This window comes from Lathyrus oleraceus, chromosome 2, assembly GCF_024323335.1.
Source record: "Lathyrus oleraceus cultivar Zhongwan6 chromosome 2, CAAS_Psat_ZW6_1.0, whole genome shotgun sequence".
Taxonomy (NCBI): Eukaryota; Viridiplantae; Streptophyta; class Magnoliopsida; order Fabales; family Fabaceae; genus Lathyrus; species Lathyrus oleraceus.
The window spans coordinates 447523264-447543363 of NC_066580.1; the positions used below are offsets into that span (position 1 = coordinate 447523264).

At 36.7% G+C, this 20100-nt stretch overlaps 1 long non-coding RNA gene and 1 other non-coding gene across 2 annotated transcripts; both read left to right on the plus strand.

Annotated features, from left to right (window-relative positions):
* The first annotated feature begins 649 nt into the window (after positions 1-649).
* LOC127121521 (uncharacterized) lies at positions 650-1183 on the plus strand. Its single transcript, XR_007803477.1, has 2 exons — positions 650-930; positions 1027-1183. It is a non-coding gene; the product is annotated as an uncharacterized LOC127121521 (long non-coding RNA).
* An 18302-nt stretch (positions 1184-19485) lies between these two features.
* LOC127125020 (small nucleolar RNA R71) lies at positions 19486-19592 on the plus strand. The gene has a single exon (XR_007804486.1). It is a non-coding gene; the product is annotated as a small nucleolar RNA R71 (small nucleolar RNA).
* The last annotated feature ends 508 nt before the right edge of the window (positions 19593-20100 follow it).

Genomic DNA, 20100 nt, shown 5'->3' on the forward strand with positions numbered 1-20100 from the left:
GTGTGATCTATATGATAATAGTTTTTAATCCAACGGTGGATTTTGATATACACAGATGGGGTGAAGAGTTATCGTAGGTATTATGTTATTAAATTTGACTCATTTGATTATGATATATTATATATATATATATATATATATATATATATATATATATATATATATATATATATATATATATATATATATATATATATATATATATATATATATATATATATATATATATATATATATATATGAGTAAATCGTGATACTTAAACCTAACTCCATCCAATTATGCAGTAGAAAATCTTGAACGTAGTATGCACTTATATACTGTAATACTAAGATTAGAATTTAATATGGATTCGTTGCAATCTCCGGTTGCTGCTATTCATATAATTTTTGACACAGTACGTAATTCCAATAACTAGCAACAGAAACAGAAACTTCAAGTTGCAATGACACAATGGAGTATCTTTTCTTAATTAAAACAAGTGTACCCAATGATCTTGATTCTCTTCTTCAACTTGCCATTTTAATCTTTTTCTCCAAAAGATGCAGTCATAATATCTTTGTCATTTTTGGGAAGATATATATTCGACACCCCACTAATTAACACTATATACTTTTCCTTCTATATATTCATCTATTTCCCATACCATTCTACAATCAAATATAGAGAAAGTCTAATCTTTTCTTCTCAAGGAAACCAAACCCAAACCATCCTCTCCTTTTCTCATCTTGTTCAAATGGCATCTTGGACTGCAAGACAAAACAAATTATTTGAAGAGGCACTTGCTATATATGACAGGGACACACCTGACAAGTGGCACAATGTCGCTAAAGTGGTCGGAAAATCCGTTGAGGATGTTAAAAGGCATTATGAAGTACTCAAAGAAGATATCAGGCGCATTGAGCGTGGTGAAGTTCCTTTTCCTTATAAAGGTATCACATTCTTAACATGTTTTTCTTCTGACTTGAATCGCCACTTTGTTACAATTTATTTCTTCTACTAATAGTATGGTTTTCATGGCTTCTCAGGTTCATGATTCTTAAGAATCTATGATTTGCAGACTCAACATCTTATGTGTATCCAAAAGTGATTCGGAAAGGAATTCGCTTTTCTTGTAAACAAAGTTATTTATAGGTTGTGTTGTCATGTATATATCACCCAAGTGAAATAAAATTGTTGTTAATTCGCATCCATTTGCGGAACTATGCGGAGATTGTCCTATTAAAAGAACATATCCTCTGTCTCATAGTCTCATAGAATCTTTGTTCCAGAGTTTCTGTATGTCTAAATTAGTATAATATATAATTTTAAATTTATATGTTATTTTATTTGTCTTTTCATTTAATATTTTTATATAAAAAAATAAAACATATATGTAATATTAATAAAAGGAAAAAAATCAAAATGATTATTTAAAAAAAGAATAGTTTGGAAATTTTTGTGGTTAAAACCATCGTTAAGTATTATTAAACAATAGATTTATTGTAGACTTATCAATTTGTGTTATCAATCATTTATATACGAGCATCAAGCCCAATAATATTGGGGCAAAAAGATGTATTAGAAAAATTAAGTGTGACATATTGATATTTTGATCATCCACCGTTTATATTCATGCACTAAGGCCAATAATAATGGACATGAATGAGTGTATAACAATTACCTATTAAATATAATTTTTGTTTTCATTTTCAAAAACATGCATTTGATTATTATTCATCATTTTTCCGATGGATACATTTTTCTTTCATTTTTTCATCTTTCTTTTTAGTATTTTGTCAAGTTTCACTATTTTCATTGAAGTAAGACCACCATCCAAAAATTAAAACATTTATATTCGTGATCAACCCCAAGTTTAAATAAATTTTGAACATTAAAGAGGAATGATTTTAGGGTCAAATTTTGAACATTAAAGAGGGATGGTTTTATGATCAATTTTTTATATCCAAAATCACCTCTTTAAATTCTTTTTTCTTTTCTTTTCATTCAATGAAGTGATTTCACATATATTTTTAATTTTCTTCTTTGTGTTTTCATCGTCTTAGTACGACGTTGTGTTGGTCGTCGTATTATTGCAGCGTTATTTTATTTTTCCGTCTTGATGAAGTGTTTGTTCGATTCAAATCAATCGATTAGTTTCGATTCAGTGCATATTCAATCAATGACTTTGACATCGTCAATGCTGCGAACTCTGAGACATGAGTATTTCGAGCATTTCAATTTCATTATATTTGTAGATTTTGTTATTATTAAAGATATTTTATCGTTATATTCTATTATCGTGTGTGATGTGAACTTGTTCGAATATTCATTCTTTTAAATCTATATTGATTTTGAATTTATACTATTTAATATATTCTATCCATTTGAATCAATGTCGTTTTTAGTTAAAAAAAACACAAGTTTAGATCTTTTGCAAAAACTATATATTGAAACTATTACCTGATTCTAAATAAATATGGATAATATTATAATATTGCTTTTAAATCAAAGAACCAGGATATGACTCAATGAGGCTAGCAAAGAATAATTATATTACACATGATATTTATAAAGGTTCAAAGTATCCATAAAACTTTGTCTCAGTGTGTGTAAACCATGACAATTAACTTATAAAAAAAGTCACAAGTTCTAAAAAATACATATTGCATGAATAAACTCATAAACAAAGAAAAGTAAACATTAAAATATTTGAGTCCTAATTTCATCAGCTTAGCTTAGATATATGGAAGTTTAGCCGATTATCATATGAAGTTTAAGCCTCTTCCAAATTCTTAAATATCTTATATTGAATTTTCATTTCTCTATGCAATCTTATTTATATATATATATATATATATATATATATATATATATATATATATATATATATATATATAATTTACAATTTGATTATCCGATTATCAAAAATAATGTGAAATTTATAAAAATAAGTAATTAGTATAATAAATTAGAGGTGTCATTACTACTGGTATATCTCAAAAATCCCAAAGACCGAGCTTATGTAGGTCGAGTACAAAAGGGAAAACATGTCGGATGACATAAATCCTAAGCAGGTCGGACCCCAGTCAAGGAGATATTGTTATGAGATTTAAGCAAGTCGGATTCGATCAGTAGTGGCTCTGGTAGGTGAACAAGTCGAATCCGATCTCTAGAAGGGTGACATGAACAGTCATAGAGGATGGTCACGAACATCTCCATGATTGCATGGGAGTTACAGAAATTAAGGAAGAGGTGTTACTCATGGGAGACGGCGGACATTATCATAGATCACTTTAACATAGGATATGAATAGGCATCCCTTTAAGGGTCATTGATGAGATGACAAGTATAAAAAGAAGACTTTCCAAAGAGGAAAATGACAACTAATATCTCCTAATAAAATAGGATGATTGTGACTTCACTTGACTCGCTTCAGAGAAGTTTCTCCAAATAGTGTTTAGCAAGAACATTTGACGTCCATCGTGGGGCCTCGGTAAAAATTTCCTAGGACTCACAAAAACCGTACATTTTATCACAACAAAGCAATGTGTGGATCATCTCCTAGCAGGAGTGAATCCTTGACTCCTCCAGACGCGGCACAACTCCTAACAATTCTAGAAAACTTGTGCCAATATAATGAGTATCTACAAAAAAGTGTTTACACATTACAGTAGTCATAAAGAACCAATGAAGGGGAGGAAGAGGAAGAACTCCCTGATCCTTAAACTCTATTAGAAGCAATTTGGGTGACCAAGTCCCAGACAATTTCAAACCATCACCTTTGTCATCCTTCGATGGCAAAAGTGATCCTCAGGAACACATAATATCAATCAACAATTAGATGTCAATAGTCGGGGATTCTGACTCCTTGAAATTCAAACTCATGGCAGGAACATTCAAAGATGTAGCGCTATGTTGGTACATAAGTCTATCTAGACTATCAGTTATTAATTATCAATACTTGACTAAAAAATGGTACAACATTTCTTCGCCAGTAAGCATAAAAAGGTAACTACCACCAGTTTGTTCAATGTTCTCAAGGGGCCCTCCAAGTCTCTCAGAGAATATATGGTGTGATTCAATAAAGAAACCATAAAAGCCTCTTATCCAAATCAAGAGATGTTCGAATGAGCTTTCCAAAATGGTTTGAAAGACGATCACTTTAACGAGTCATTGGCGCAGAAGCCGATCACTAGCATGGAGGAGGTCATGAGAAGAGCATAATGTTATGTCAAAGGGGAGGAGAGTAACATGGAGAAAAGATCTCGAGATGCTAAATAAAAAATGAAATCTAGACACAAGCACGACTCGCGGGAAAGGTTAACAAAAAAACCTTCCCGGAGGCCCTACGACAACTTCTACGAGAATTTCACCCTTCTCAATGTAAAATGTGCTGACATTTTAAGGAAAGTGTATCATCTCAAGTTGATACCTGAACCTACTCGTCCCAAGAGGGTCAATGTTGTTCTAGGAAAGGATGAAAGAGCATGGTGTGCCTACCATTGTATGAGAGGCCATCATACTAAATATTGTCATCACTTAAAAAGAGAAATCGAGACTCTAATCCAAAGAGGTCGGCTACTATCATATATGGAAAAAGAGGGATAAGTAGGAAAGACGAGTCCATCCAGGAGAGAGCCAGACTCAGAGAATACTTCTACGAAAAAGGGAAAGAACACTAAGAAAGTACGTGAGACTCGAATCGCTCAACACACACTCAATACCATCTTGGGAGGTTTTGCTGGTGGAGGAAAAACAAACTCGGCCAGAAAAGATATGTCTTATTAGTAATGCATATGTCACATAACCCATTATCTAAAAGAGAAGGAAGACCTGTTATCATTGGTTTTTCAAGACAAGACTCAGAAGGGGTACTAGCGCACTAGAATGTCTCGATGGTCATAAAGGTACAAATTCATGATTTGAGCATCAAGAGGGTGTTGATCAATTCGGGTAGTTCAACTAACATATTATATTGAGATGCTTTCAAAGGTATGAACATGGATACATCCAAGTTGTTACCTTTCAAGGGCACCCTAGTCGGTTTCTTCGAGGAATAAGTTCAGGTACTGGGACACTTACCTATCATGACCATCTTTGGAAGCGGGAGCAATACAAAAGGCTTCAGGGTGAGATACATGATTCTGAATGAATCATCACCATACAACCTCATCATCAGAAGACCGACTTTCAATGCTCTAGAAGCGGTATTATACATCCTTTATTTAACCATGAAGTATCCCCTAAAATGAGGATAGGTAATAACAATTAAAGGTGATTAAGGATTAGCTAGGAAATGTTATAAATATAGTTTAAAGTTGAAAAAGAAGACTTTGTAGGAGCATCCTATGACAGAGAGCACTATAAAGGTAAACTTTGCGGACCTTGATCCTCGAAGACCCAGCGAACGATAGCTTGACTCCAATTGGAGATTCAAAAAAGGTACAAATAGGTGATGAAGACTTTTAAGTCATACAAATAGGTTGGGGGCTATTCCAAGAAGAGCAAGTAGAGATCGTCAAGATGTAAGGAGACAACTCGATCTCTTTGCATGGAAACCATTAGACGTGCCTGGAATTGATCTGAAGGTGGTATGTCATCAGATCTCACTCGATCTGTCGTTAAAAGTTATCGCCTAAAGGAAGAAAAAGAATAGAAAGAAAAAAGGAACGTGGTCATGAAAGAGGTTGGAAAGCTTTTGAAATTTGGGTTCATATAGGAGATAAAATATCCTACCTGGTTGTCCAATGTTGTCATGGTAAAGAAGAAATCGGGAAAATGGCGTATGTGTGTAGACTTCACCGATCTCAACAAAGCTTTCCTAAAGGATCCCTATCCATTACCACATATTAATATATTGATTGATGTCGCGTTAGGATTTTGTTTGCCCGGCTTCATGAATTCCTACTCATGTTACAATCAAGTACAGATGAACCCGGCTGATGCTCCCAAAATGACATTTATGACCGACATGAACAACTATTATTACGAAGTAATGCCTTTTGGTCTCAAAAATGCAGGGGCTACGTATCAAAGGTTGATGGATATGGTGTTCTCGTTGCATATTGGAAGAGATCTTGAAGTTTATATGGACAACAAGTTTGTCAAGACACAAGAAGAAGTAAAACATGTAGATGACCTGAAGGAAACTTTTGAATTAATAAGGAAGTTTGACATGAGACTTAATCCCGGAAAATGAACCTTCGGGGTACAGGTCGGTAAATTCTAGGATTTATGCTGACACATCAGGGAATATAAGAAAACTTAGACAAGCACCAGACAATCATTAATATGACAAGCCCGACGCCTATAAAAGAAGATCAATAACTAATCAGGAGGCTAGCTGCCTTATCCCGATTTATTTCTTGTGCAGGTGACAAGTCCATACACTTCTTCACAACTATAAAGAAGTCAGCAGAATTCGTATGGACAGAAGAATGTGAGAGGGCATTTAGGGAGTTGAATAAGTTCTTATCTGCCCCACCGACCTTGGTCCGTGCGTAAGAAAAGTCACCTCTCATCTTGTATTTAGAAGTATCCGAGAAGGCAATTAGCTTGGTATTGGTTCAATATAATGATGGAGATGAAAGACATGTCTATTTTGTTAGCAATGTCCTCAAAGGAGCATAAATTTGTTATAAGGAGATTGAACGACTAGCTTTGGCAGTAGTGGTTACCACCAAGAAACTCAGGTAGTACTTCCATGGTCATCCTATAATAGTCAAGACAAATTACCCCATAAAATGGATCTTGAAGAAATCGGACCTGGAAGGCATAATGGTAGCATGGGAGATAGAATTATTTGAGTATGATATCATATATGCGCCTAGAAATAACATCAAGTCACAAGTATTGGCAGATTTCTTAATAGAATTGAGCTCACCCATCCTAGAGGAGATACCGGACCAATGGATCATATCAGTGGACAGTTCGTCTAACCTCAAAGATAGTGTAGCAGAAATAGTTCTATAAGGACTAAGGGAGTTGATACTATAGCAATCTCTTTGCTTTAGTTTCAATCCATTAACAATAAAGCAGAGTACGAAACGGTGATTGCTAGTTTGAAGTTAGCCAAGGAAATCAGAGTTTCTCATTTGTTGGTTAGAAGCGACTCATAATTGGTAGCTAGTCAAATCAAGGTATACTTTCAGACAAAGGATACACTATCGCTCAAGTACCTGCTAAAATTAGCCAAAGGCTTTACAAATTTGAGGTAACATATATTCCCCGGGAGGAAAATACCATAGCCGATATGTTAGCCTGATTAGCCAGCACTAAGGGCCCGAGGCTAAACAGGACAGTATCCAAGAAAATTTAGAAGCTCCGAGCATAGAAGTTGAGAAGGTAATGGTATTGGAAAATGCAAAGGGTTGGATGACACCTATAATTCAATATTTAACACATGATAAGTTACTAGATGAAGAGACTGAGGTGTGACACATCAAAAGGATATCCTCTTGATACCTCATGGTATCTGATCAGTTATACAAGATGGGTAGATCTTCCCTGATGGTGAGATGTGTCACCAAAGTAGAAGTATGACTCATAATAAAGGAAGTACATGAAGTAGTATGCCGAAGCCATATTGGAGAAAGAGCTTTGTCTAGAAAAATACTCAAGATCGGGTACTATTGGCTAAGTATGTTACACGATTATGAACAGTTTGTAAATCATTGTGAGAAATCTCAGATTTACGCTCCCTTCAAACATTCTCTTGTGGAGTTGTTACATTCGGTAATATCCCCTTATCCTTTCTATCAATGAGGGGAAGACATCCTCGGTGCCTTTCCTTTGGCTGCTGGGAAATTAAAGTTTCTCATAGTGGTAGTTGACTATTTCACCAAATGGGTGGAAGTCGAGGTTGTATCCCGATAATGGCACGCAATTTGTGAGCTCCATTGTTATAAAAGTTTGCAGGCACCTTGGCATTCATAACATGTTTGTGTCGGATGAGCATCCTTATGCTAATGGCCAGACATAAGCAGCAAATAGGATCATCTTATCAGGAATGAAGAAGAAGTTGGATGAAGCTAATGGGCTTTGGGTCGAGTACTTGCATGAAATCTTATGGTCATATCACACTAATGCTCATTCAACTACTAAGGATACACATTTTCAAATGGTTTATAGGGATGATGAAATGATACCTGTAGAGGTTAATTCTTTTACCTGGAGGCGATTAAACTTTGATGAGGATCTTAACAAGGAAGGGCTAAATAACTCAGATGACTTCATAGAAGAAATCAGAAGGATAACACACGTGAGAGAATGTGCAACAATGTCGAGGATGGTTAGAAGGTTCAACACCAGAGTTCGACCAAGAAGTTTTCAAGAGGGAGACTTGGTTCTGAAAAGGATTACAGACATGTAGAAGAAGGGAAAGCTTTCCCCAAATTGGGAGGGACCTTACCAGATCAAGCATAAACTAAACATTGGAGCTTACGAGCTCGAGAACTTAGAAGGATTAGAAATGTCGAGGAATTGGAATGTTTCCAACCTTAGGTTTTATTACAATTAAAAATTATATAATAATATTATTTGAATAAAAATTATGGATAACTCTCTTTTCCCTTGTAAAGGCAAGGGTTTTTAATGAGACACCCTCAATTCATATGATTGTGTGTTACTTTCATAGAAAAGTTAAGCTTGTCTCAGTAGCGATGAATGATCGCGACTTTATAAGTCTATTGGGGTACTAACTGCAAGTGCACAGTCTTATCGTGTAGTTTTAAAAGATATCGATCCCACAGGGACTTATGAATCAATATACCGTTTTCTAAGGTTACTTCGTAAAGCTAAGGCGGATGATACTTTGATGATTTGGGGGAGAAGTAAAACTAAAATTGGATCTAATTTAAATATCAATTAAGCGGATATCGGTATGTAGTTCGTCGTAATTAGGGAATCAAATCTTCGTTGGTTTCTTGGTTTTAAAATAAATCTTTTCAGTAGACACTATTGATTAAAAGTTTTATCTCAAACTCTCACTCTTTTGAATAGACTATGACTTTATATTAACGTAGTTGTCACTTATTAGTTAAGTCCAAAATCACTTTTTGAAAACAACAGAATCTATAGAAACTCTTTTCATTAAAATAATAACCGTTTAAACACCCTCGTCTCAAACTCTCGCTCTATTGACTTAGATTATATAATTAAACTTAAATGCTTAACTCTCGTCCTCACATTTAACTTTTAAAAATACTTTTTGAAAAAGATTAGAATTTAATTAACTCTAAAAATTGCTTTCGCCCTGATTTAGAATTAATGTCCAATTTACACTGTCCAGTTAAAAACTCAAACCGTCGTTCTATTGATTTTAACTTCTTTATGTCTTTTACTCTCATACAAAAACCTTGGTATTAACTCTGTAAATTGAGACCATAAAAAGAGTGACTTTATTTTTAAATACAATTATACCAACTTAGTTTTGATTCCTTCATTCTGCTTACTTTACATACCGATATCTAAATTAATTAGCCGGACATGCTAAACAGGTCTAAACAATTATCATGCTTAAATAAAACCATATCAGGCAAACAATATAAATAAACAGCAATGCAGAGCATATATAAATTAAAACAATAAATTAAAGAACCTGAATAATTAATAGGAATCTTGAACACTCCACCACAGACCGGTTGGATTTGTTCTTGCACTCTTCAATCGGACAGGAAAATAAAAGCAAAGGGATAAAAATACTATGATCTAACGTAAGGTTAGATCCAGTAAAAGATACACAATAGTTTCCGGTGTAGAAACTATTGTGTGAAAAATTAATTAAGTGCTCTGAAAATTGACTGGAAAAGAAAAGGAAATAAAAATTGCTAATAATAGAAAGCTGTAGAAAATTAGTGCTGTAAATGCTTGCACGGCGGAAAGGGAAGCGAGAGCTTCAGGGTTGGATCTTTGATTCTATTATATTAGTCCCTTTTGTAACCGTTTTCCCAAAATGCCTTCAGTAAGTAAGCTTCACGTTTCAACAAGTCAAGCGGAAGAATAGCTTCAACGTGCCTCTGTTACGCGTCAAAAGCCAAAAATATAGGAGTGGGGTGTGACGTTCGTCACACCATGTGTTACGCTCGTAACACAAAGTAGCAGGGCGTGACGCTCGTCACACCTTGTGTGGCGGTCGTCACAGCTTCAGCGCCCCTGGCTTGTAATTGTGGGTTGGGCTTTAGTGGAATTTGCTTTCATCCTCTTTTTCACCCCCCATTTTCTTTCTTTTTCACTTATGCTTCAAATAAGTTACCTGAGACAAATAGAAGGGAAAATACCACGTAATATCGAATAATATGAAATAAATTGAAACAAATAATAATATAATTTAATTAAATCGAGTCCAAAAATGTGATATTATTTCATGTTATCAAACTCCCCCATACTTAGACCTTTGCTTGTCCTCAAGCAAGATACAGTATAGAAATCATTTTAAAAATTTGGCCAAATGAAATTTCAAAACACACATCAATTCTTACTAGGTTGCATGTAAACCTTGTTTAGAAGTAACTTGAGTTTAATCTTGACATCAACAACTACCGTCACAACCTCATATAACCCCACCTTATGCAAACCAGTTCGAGTAATGCTATTATAGCTATCCTAGTTCCTTTACTCTTATTTCACTCGTTTTCATTCTAGCGAAATCACATTAAGCCATTTATCTTTTCGCGCATATAGTGGAGTAACCGGTGAGTGATTCTGATCCCCTTTTTAGCTTGAAGTTCTGGTACATAAGTTGGATAACTTCGTTATTTAGTCCATTGCAGATTGTGGGGGATCGGACCGTAGTCCGCCCTACCAAGTTCAGCACCAGATACCTGCTGAACCAACTCATAATGGATCTTTCGTACTATGCTTTTGTATGATCTGCAACCTTTAGATTAAATGATCTGGTAAGGATCACCTAACTTAATTAGTGCATTTCCTGATATATATATATATATATATATATATATATATATATATATATATATATATATATATATATATATATATATTTTGTTATTTTGGGATTCATTCACTTATATTCATCGGCTTTCCACGTAGTTTGCTATTAAGATGGTGCTGACTTCTTGTATAAACTACTCGGGGTTACTATAAAACTAAAAGTTCAAGGGATTGATATAATAGGTACTTTTCTGATCTAACATCTTGAGGTTTGTTTAGAGCGTTGGTATGGTAATAATTTTGTCTTGATTTCACTCAAGTTTGATAAAATAAGCAACCTTTATATTTACTGAGTGTGTTGAATTTTTGTTATGGCTCAAGAAAATTGAGGGGAATAGATAATAAGAATTTTTCACACTAGGGACTTAACTTAAAATAAATATATATTATAATAATTTATTTATTTTTCATAATAAGAAAGGGAAATAACAATGAAAGGGAAAATAACATACTTGAAAAGGGAAGGTTGAAAGAACAAGGTTCCCCCCCCCCCCCCCCCCACACTTAAATGAAACATTGTCCCCAATGTTTCAAAGAAAACAAAAGAAATAGAAAAAGAAAAAGAAACTAAAGTCAATGCTGCCTGCCGCCTCTTGTTCTTGGACCTGGTGATCGTTGACGTACTCCTAAGTCGTCAAACCTGCTGAGCAACTCAGTGAACCGCTGGTCGGTTATTGCATTCCTCGCTTCCTGTTGTTGTTGCATCTGGCGCATTAGTTGCATTACTTCGTTGTTATGCACTTGCATGGCATCAAGCCGTTGGGTTTGATGTTCAATAGCGTCCATGATGTCTTCATTAGTTGCTGGCCTTCTTCTTCGACGGCGTCGGGAGGATGTAGCATTATCGGAAGGGTTGAGCGGGATTGATTGTTGCTCAGGACCTTGATCACCTTGCTCCATTTCTTCAAACTCGTCTGGAGGCGGGTTTGCGTGTGTAGGCTCGGTAGCTTCGGGAGCATTCAGATCGTAGATGAAGCGGTTGGGGTTGGTGACATCTTTGTATCCATTTCAAAGACGCAGTGGAGGAAGAATAATTCCTTGGCGTTGACTTTGCTGTTGTTCGGTCTTCCAAAAACTGTGTTTTGCAGGATGCGGATAAAATACCGGATGGTTGGGTTATGTATATGCGAAGCAAGTAGTACATCCCAGTTGTTGGTTTCCACACCGGATATTTTTCTAAAGAGATCGAAGGCGTTTATGTGCCACTGGGAGTTCGGAGGGATTCTTGGGTGGACTTGGTCTCCTACAGGGAAGTGTAGCATGGCACTCAATTGGTTCTGGGATAGTGAGTATTCGGTGTTGAACATGTGGAAGGTTGCGGTGCCGGTTAAGTACTCGTCTTCACCGGTAGGAGTGTTGTACGAATAAGAACTTAAAAATTCTAAGGTGAGAGATGGATAGGTAGGTTGATTGTGTGTGCATAGAAAGGTTAAATCAGCAAGGCAGAGCATCCATTGTATACCTTGAAGTAATCCTAATTCTTGTAAACAATTTAAATCAGGATACCTGGTAGATATGACACCTCGCTGTTGGAAACGTTCGAACTGCTCCCTTTGATAATTATCATCTTCGGATCGGGAAGATGATATTTCCGAATTGTTGGTTTCCCGCCATACTAATAAGTGGGTTGAAAGGAGGAGAAGGGATGAAAAAGGATTTTGATAGAGTGGTTTGTTGGAATGATGTAGAAAAAAAGGTATGGTGGGTATTTATAGGAAAAGTTTTTGAAGTTGGAAAGGGAGTGGGTGAAAAATAAATAAATGTGGTTTAATGTGAGTAAATGGGTAAGTGAATGGGGAAGGTAAAAAGTGGGGTGGTGTAACGGTCGTGTCCTTAACGGTTACTAACGTTCACCTAGTCTGAAGGTGTCACGCTCGTGACAGGGGTGTTACGGGCGTCACAGGCACTTGGTGTGACGACCGTGATGGCGTGTGTGACGCTCGTCACACAGTCAGCTTGCATGGGTGCTTCATAATTTGTTTTTATTATTATATTTTATTTTTGTTATTTTGTTTTGCTTATGCTTATTTTATTTTGCTATTGTAATGCTTTTAAATTGCCTTGCATGCTATTCTACTACCATAATATATGTATTTCTTTAACAGGCATAGTAATTATTAGCATATAGTGGATATCATTACTTGTAATTATAGAAATTGCATAGATCAAAATAAAATAAACTAATAATGCAATAGCTTCATAAAATAATGTAACATTGGAAGACAAAAGCAAACATGTGAAAGAAAAACAAATACTAATATTAAAAATAATGTGAAACAAAACTAATAAATAGCCTAAACTAAAACTAAGTAACTAAGAAAAACAACTTCTAGCCACTTGCAGGATCTCTGGCCGGAGGAGCGAAGGAGTTAACACGGTTTAGCAACTCGTGGAATTGATTTGTCATACTGCTCATGTATCCCAGAAATTCTTGTCCCATATTAGCTAACTCTTCTCTGAGGGTGTCTTGTTCTGACATCAAAGCTTGAATGGTGGTGTTATAATTAGCTTCGGGCATATGATGTCTAAGATCGGGTATTGCCGACTCTTCGGTCGGGATAGGTTGAGGTGGAGGGTCAATATCATAATAACCAGATGGTGTCTGAGGGTCAGACTCAGCATGAGGAATCTGGTCGTCACGAATCTCATAGTCCTGGATGGATTCAGTAGATCTAGCAGGAGAAGGTATTCCGTTCAGGTTGTAGAGCCAGTTATTGCGGTTATGAACACTAGTCCTCGGACTAGGCAAGGTGAATAGGCGAAGAACTTGGTTGTCAACTATTAGTTTGAACTCTTCAGGCCCAAGGTTTGCTATAAACATAATGTTGAAAAGGAAGGGTATACTCATAGTCGCAATGCCACAAAAAGGGCTTAGGTCAAGCATAGGTTGACGTAATCCGATAGCATTACCAATCATGGTTATCAATCCGCCTATTTGAATCGGTGCTCGTTCATCTTGGATAAGGAGGTCAAAGTTTGCCAACATAAAAGTGGCACCATTCACTGGACTGTTTTGGGAAGCACAAAATATGATGAAGAGTTCATCACGTGATACTGTAGTAGTATTTGACTTCTTCCCAAAAAGGGTGTGGGTCAGGATCTTATGGAAATAACGAAAGGTCGGGTTATGTATGTTTCCAGAAAGAAACTCATGTTCCTCGGGGTCGTCATTTCCAGTCAAACTTCCCCAAAAATGTTCAAGTTCTCTATATTCAAAAAGGTCTTCTTGGCTCACTGTGAATGTATCAAAAGAGGTAGGGAAACCTAAAAGGTTAGTAAAGTCTTGAATGTTAAACTGATACTCCATGTTGAACATTCTGAACTGAATGAAACCTCTGCTTATTCCTTTTCCATGACTGGGTAGATAGATCAGGGAGCTAAGGAATTCTAGCGTTAGTCTCCGGTAAGTGACAAATTGTCTTCGAATAGGAGTGGTTTCCCACCCTATTTGACTCAGCAAATACATGACACTTTCTCTTAGTCCAAGGGCAGTCATTGACCAATCATCAGCATACAAGCTAGGTAGCATCTCTCTCTCTGCTAGTTCCTCAAACTTTTGTTTCTGAGCTTTCCCTCTGAATTTGATACCCATACAATCAATTTGTCCCATCAGGTTAGTGTTAGCTAGAGAAAAGAAAAACAAGAGTTTTAGTCAAGATTTGGCCAAATGCCGAAAGAAGAAAAGAAGAAATTTTTTATAAATTAAAATAAATGAAGAATGAATACTAAATAAAATTTAAAAGAATAATCAAAGAAGAAATAAAAATAAAAAAATATTTGTGGGTTGTCTCCCACGAAGCGCTTTGTTTAATGTCGCAAGCTCGACATAAAAACCATCAAATATAATCTATAAATTCTGGAGGCATTACGTCTAAGTGCAGGACTTGCGAATCTTCATTGTTCTCTGCATAATGATAATATTTTAGACGCTGCCCGTTTACGATAAATGGTTCAATGGATTTTCCTTTAATTTCCACCGCTCCACTGGGAAAGACATTGGTGACTTGGAAAGGGCCTGACCATCTAGAACGTAGTTTTCCTGGGAATAACTTAAGTCTAGAGTTGAACAAAAGGACTATATCGCCTTGTTTGAAGATTTTTCTTGATATACGTTTATCATGCCATTTTTTCGTTCTTTCTTTGTAGATTCTGGCATTTTCGTAGGCGTCTTGTCGAAGTTCCTCTAATTCATTTATGTCAAGAATTCGCTTTTCACCAGCGGCCTTATAGTTTAAATTTAGATTTTTAATAGCCCAGTAGGCCTTATGTTCTAATTCTACCGGGAGGTGGCAAGATTTTCCATAAATAAGCTTAAATGGGGTTGTCCCTATGAGAGTTTTGTAAACGGTTCGATATGCCCATAAAGCTTCGGATAGTTTTGATGACCAGTCTTTCCTTGAGGTGGCGACTGTTTTTTCTAATATTTGTTTAATTTCTCTATTAGACACTTCCACTTGTCCACTGGTTTGAGGATGGTAAGGTGTCGCTACTCTATGTCTTACACCATACTTAAACAGTAGTTTTTCGAGTACCTTAGATATGAAATGCGATCCACCATCACTGACTACTATTCTTGGGACACCAAATCTTGGGAAAATTATATTCTTAAAGAGTCTAGTTACTACTCGTGTGTCGTTTGTTGGAGAAGCTATAGCTTCAATCCATTATGATACGTAGCCAACCGCTACGAGTATGTACTTGTTACCGAAAGAAGGTGGAAAAGGTCCCATGAAATCTATTCCCCGCACGTCGAAAATCTCTACTTCCAAAATGCCCTTTTGTGGCATCTCGTCACGTCTAGATATGTTTCCTATGCGTTGACATCTATCACATTTCTTGATAGCCGCATGCACATCCTTCCATATGTTTGGCCAATAAAGACCGGCTTGTAGGATTTTAGAGCAGGTCTTGGATGTACTTGCATGTCCACCATAAGGAGCGGAGTGACAGTGTTAGATTATATTTTCTATCTCTTCTTCAGGTATACACCGACGGAAAATACCATCGGGGTCTCTTTTGAAAAGTAAAGGGTCATCCCAGTAATAATGTTTTATGTCATGGAAGAATCGTTTCTTTTGTTGGTAAGATAAATTAGGTGGAACTATTCCGGCAGCTAAATAATTGACGAGATCAGCGTACCATGGTGTAACACATATAACTAAGGTGGTCTCTACCTATTTATCAGCTTTATTTTCTTCCAAAGTAGCTATAAGTTTATCGTACGAGAAATCATCGTTGATCGATGTTCTTTTCGGTTCCAGGTTTTCAAGTCTAGAGAGGTGATCTGCTACTACGTTTGTAGCAACAAAATCCACCTTAGGAGTCTAGGTTTAGCGTCCTTCTTTGTTAAGAGGTACTTAATGGCGGCGTGGTCAGTGTGAACGATTATTTTAGCTCCGACCAAGTAAGAACGAAATTTATCTAGTGCAAACACCACTACTAAAAGTTCTTTCTCGATCGTGGCGTAATTCATTTGTGCTTCGTCTAGGGTTCTACTTGCGTAATATATGACGTGAAGCTTTTTATCCTTTCGTTGTCCTAAAACAGCGCCTACGGCGTAGTCACTTGCGTCACACATTATTTCGAATGGTTCATTCCAATCCGGAGCCTGCATTATGGGCGCGGAGATCAATGCTTATTTAAGCGTTTGAAATGCTTCTAAACATTTATTGTCGAAGATGAATTCAGCATCTTTCATCAATAATCCGGTTAAAGGTTTAGTTATTTTAGAGAAATCTTTAATGAATCGTCGGTAAAAACCGGCATGTCCTAAGAAGCTTCGTACTTCTCTCACAGTTTTCGGAGGTTGAAGGTTTTCGATTACTTCTATTTTGGCTTTGTCTACTTCAATTCCTCTATTTGATATGATGTGTCCTAAAATAATTCCTTCTTGTACCATAAAGTGACATTTTTCCCAATTAAGTACTAGGTTTACTTTTACACATCGTTCTAGAACTCTTTCTAGGTTTTCAAGACATTCTTCAAAGCTTTGTCCGCATACGGAAAAATCATCCATAAATACTTCCATGATGTTTTTGAGAAAATCGGCGAATATTGCCATCATGCACCTTTGGAAGGTTGCAGGAGCATTGCACAAGCCGAACAGCATTCGTCGATAAGCGAAGGTACCAAAAGGACATGTGAATGTTGTCTTTTCTTGGTCATCAGGATGAATTGGTATTTGAAAGAAGCCTGAGTACCCGTCTAGATAGCAGAAATGAGAATGTTTTGCTAATCGTTCTAACATCTGGTCAATGAATGGTAAAGGGAAATGATCTTTTCGGGTTGCTTTGTTTAGTTTCCTATAGTCAATGCACATTCTCCATCCCGATTCAATTCATTTGATTATAGTTTCTCCTTTTTCATTTTCAATAACTGTTATACCTCCTTTCTTTGGTACTACGTGTACAGGACTAACCCATTTGCTATCAGATATAGGATATATGATACCTGCCTCTAATAACTTTGTTACTTCCTTTTTCACTACCTCACTCAGGATCGGGTTTAGTCTCCTCTGATGTTCCCTAGAAGTTTTACAGTCTTCTTCTAGCATGATGCGGTGCATACAAATAAAAGGACTTATTCCTTTAAGATCGGTGATGTTGTATCCTAGTGCGGTTGGATATTTTCTTAAGATATGTAGGAGTTTTTCGGTTTCGAGTTTTCCTAGGTCTGCATTAACTATCACTGGTCGTTCAAGTTCTAAGTCTAGGAATTCATATCTCAGATTTTTGGGAAGTGTTTTCAGGTCGAGGTTTGGTTTCTTAAGGCATTGCGTAGGATCCGATGTCATTGCTAAACATTGGTTAAGTCTGTCTTCTACACGATAGTCAGACAATTTGTCATTTTCTAACTCTGTTTCTTTTATGCATTCATAGATGATATCCATGAAGTAACATGTGTCATCTATTGCAGGTGCTTTCAAAAATTGGGAAAGAATGAACTCAATTTTCTCTTCTCCTACTTCGAAAGTGAGTCGTCCTCGTTTTACGTCTATGATCGCACCGGTGGTTGCTAAGAATGGTCTTCCCAATATAATGGGTGTAACTTCATCTTCTCTTATGTCCATAATTATGAAATCGGTTGGAATGTAGAATTGACCTATGCGCACGGGAACGTTTTCAAGAATTCCTACAGGATATCTAACGGAACGATCTGCTAATTGCACAGACATTTTAGTTGGTCTTAATTCTCCCATTTCCAGTTTCTTGCATATGGATAAAGGCATAACACTGATACCTGCTCCTAAATCGCATAGAGCTTTGTCTATGACAAATTTTCCTATGTGACAGGGTATAGAGAAACTACCAGGATCTTTAAGTTTAGGAGGCATATTCTGGATTATAGCGCTGCATTCAGCAGTGAGTGTAACGGTTTCGCTATCTTCAAGTTTCCTTTTATTAGAAAGAATTTCTTTTAAGAACTTAGCATATGAGGGCATCTGCGTAATAACTTCTGTAAAAGGAATTGTGACGTTTAATTGTTTCAGTAAGTCAATAAATTTTTTAAATTGGCCTGCATCTTTGGTTTTAATAAGCCTTTGAGGGTAAGGGATAGGTGGTTTATAAGGTGGTGGAGGTACATAAGGTTCTTTCTTTTCTATGGTTTCCTTATTACTCTCTTCCTTTTCCTTAGGTTTATTTTCTTCCTCAGTTGACTTTTTAGAGTTTTGGTTTTCAATTCTTGGATCAGACGGTCCTTCTACCTCTGTTCCACTTCTCAATATGATTGCATGAGCGTGGCTTTTCGGGTTAGGTTGGGGCTGTCCAGGAAATGTACCAGTTGGGGCAGCAGTAGGCGCTTGTTGTTGAGCTACTTGTGATATTTGTGTTTCCAGCATTTTGTTATGGGTAGCCAGGGCATCTACTTTACTTGCTAGTTGTTTAATTTGTTCGCTAGTGTGTACATTCTGGTTTAAGAAATCTTTATTGGTTTGCTGTTGAGAAGCTATGAAGTTCTCCATCATGATTTCCAAGTTGGATTTTCTAGGAACATTATTGTTAGGTGTAGATGGGGTCGGCTTTTGATATCCAGGGGGTATAGCTGGGGCATGACTGGGAGATTGTCCTGGTGCGTATAAAGCATTATTGCTCTTATATGAAAAATTAGGATGGTTCTTCCAGTTTGAGTTATAGGTATGCGAGTAGGGATTTCCTTGAGCATAATTCACTTGCTCTGCTTGGATTCCTGTTAGGAGTTGACAATCTGCAGGAGTGTGACCTTGGATTCCACAGACTTCGTAATTTTGAGTTGCGGCAACCACGGTGGCTAGAGGTGATACATTTAAACTTTCAATTTTCTGGGCCAAAGCATCCACTTTTGCATTAACATGATCAAGGTTACTTATCTCGTACATGCCAATTTTCGTTTGAGGTTTTTCTACCATTGTTCGGTCGCTTCCCCACTGATAATGGTTTTGGGCCATGCTCTCGATAAGTTGATAAGCATCGGTATAAGGTTTATCCATAAGCGCACCACCTGCGGAGGCGTCTATTGTTAACCTTGTGTTGTATAAGAGACCATTATAGAAGGTATGAATTACTAACCAGTCCTCTAAACCATGGTGTGGACAAAGTCTCATCATGTCTTTGTATCTTTCCCATGCTTCGAAAAGAGACTCGTTATCTTTCTGTTTAAATCCATTTATCTGGGCTCTCAACATAGCTTTTTTGCTTGGAGGAAAATATCGGGCAAGAAAGACTTTCTTCAACTCATTCCATGTGGTGACTGAGTTGGAAGGAAGAGACTGAAGCCATCTTCTAGCTTTATCTCTTAACGAGAAGGGAAAAAGACAAAGTCGAATCGCCTCTGAAGTGACACCATTAGCTTTAACAGTATCAACGTATTGGACAAATACGGATAAATGAAGGTTTGGATCCTCGGTAGGATTTCCAGAGAATTCATTCTGTTGCACTGCTTGTAACAGCGAAGGTTTAAGTTCGAAGTTGTTTGCTTCGATTGCGGGTGGAGCAATACTCGAATGTGGCTCATCTTGCGATGGAGCGGCGTAATCTCGAAGAGCACGAGCTGGTTCTGCCATCTCGGGTATCGGCGAAGGAAGAAGATTTTTGAGGTCGGGCACTTCGATAGGAGGAAGATTGTTTGCAGCATGATATTCCCGAATTCGTCGTAAGACTCGGAGATATAGTTCAACGTCGTTGATTCGTAAG